The following is a 1,752-nucleotide window of genomic DNA, read 5'->3' on the forward strand; positions in this document are numbered from 1 at the left end:
AGTTGATGGGCATCCTCTCAATTTCCAATTCTTTGCTGCCACAAAAAGAGCTGCTATGAATTGATTTTTTTTAACCTAAAGGTGACTTCGTATTTAACCCTATTCAATTTTCCCTCATTTATTCCAGCCCAACTTGCAAAGATCATTTTGAATCTTAATTTCATCATCCATCATATTAGCCATCTCTTCCAGCTTTGTGGCATCTGCAAATGGGATGACCCTTGCCCCCCATCAATATTTTCATCAAAACCTAAGAACTAAGAACGTTGAAAAAAAGCACCAAGGACAATGCTGCTTAACATGGCTCTCAAGTGAAATGGAAGGTACCACGGTACAGCGGAAAGACTACTAGATTCTAGGCCTCAATTTTTTTGCTTGGAGAATGAGAGGATTGGACTAAGGTCACTTCCAGCTCTAAGTCTATGATTCTATGATCCTGTGATTAATCAATCTATGACTAATCAATATTCTTGGAAAATGGTTGCTTAACCTGAAAGCTAACTTAAACTAAAGATTGTCAGAGCAAACCCAGAGAGGTAGAATGAAGCTACGGGGAAAGGGTTGGCTTTGAAGTCAGAGGGCTTAAGGTCCATTTTTCACTCTGTCACTTAATAATGGTGTGACTCTGGGCTAGTCACTTAGCCTCTTGAGGACTCAGTTTCCTTGTCTGTGTAATGGGGAAGGGACTGGGCTAGATGATTGCTGAGTTCTCTTCAACTTCTAAATCCATGACCCTATAATCTGGTTGCTGGACCTATTGCCCCAGTGAAGGAGAAATATCAGGTAAGGAGTAAAACCCCTTTGTAAAATGTTCAGGGTTATTAGAATGTAAGCTTAAACCTATGATACATCCATTCCCTTCTCTTTCTTCTAAGAGAAGTGACAATGGGCTGGCTCAGACCATATTCAACCCAAGAATTGACTTCTGTTTTCCATCTTGCTCTTCATGAACATCCCTACAGACTACAAACTGTAGGAGTCTTAGAGCAATCATTTTCAAGACTGGATATTGACGGTAAGGGAAATTTTGTGACTTCATTGGTGTAAGAAAATCTCAGAAGAGGAAACTCCCTCTACAAATGCAGATTGTCAACCAATCTCCAATTGGTAATGATAGAGTGTTGCTGGGAGCTCTTGAGAGGTTTAGACTTGTCCAAGTTCATACCCCAGACACTGCCAGTATGTGTCAGAGGTGGAACACAAGCCTAGCTCTCTTGACTCGTATGTTCCAGCATTCTTTCCACTACGCCACAGAATTTCATCACCTGTCCCCCATGAGTTATTGTCAACTCCACCTGGATGTCTCATCAAAAACCATGCATGTCAAAAAACTAAAAACTATCATGTCAGAAATTGTCATCCACCTCTCTTGAAATGCTCACTGCTTCCTGTGTTCTCTTGTACTGCCAAAGACAGCTGCATTTTCCTGGGACCCCTAGAATGAGGCACCATGGGCTAGGGGGAAATGGGCTGAACCTGGAGTCACAAAACCCAGATCTTATTTCCTATGTGACCTTGGATAAGATCAGAGTTCTCTTATTTGTAAAATAAGGGAATTGGACTAGATGACCTCCTACAAAAGTAATTCTTCTTCCTTCCCTCCTTCCTTTCTTTTTCTTTCTTCTTTTCTTCCTTTCTCTTTCCTTCTTTCTCTTTTCTCTTTCCCTCTTCCTTGCTCTCTCTCCTCCTCCATTTCTTCCTTCTTCCCTCCCTCCCTTTCTTTCTCCTTCCTCCCTTCTTTCTCTCCCTTCC

This window comes from Vombatus ursinus, unplaced genomic scaffold, assembly GCF_900497805.2.
Source record: "Vombatus ursinus unplaced genomic scaffold, bare-nosed wombat genome assembly UNPS02014874.1, whole genome shotgun sequence".
NCBI lineage: Eukaryota > Metazoa > Chordata > Mammalia > Diprotodontia > Vombatidae > Vombatus > Vombatus ursinus.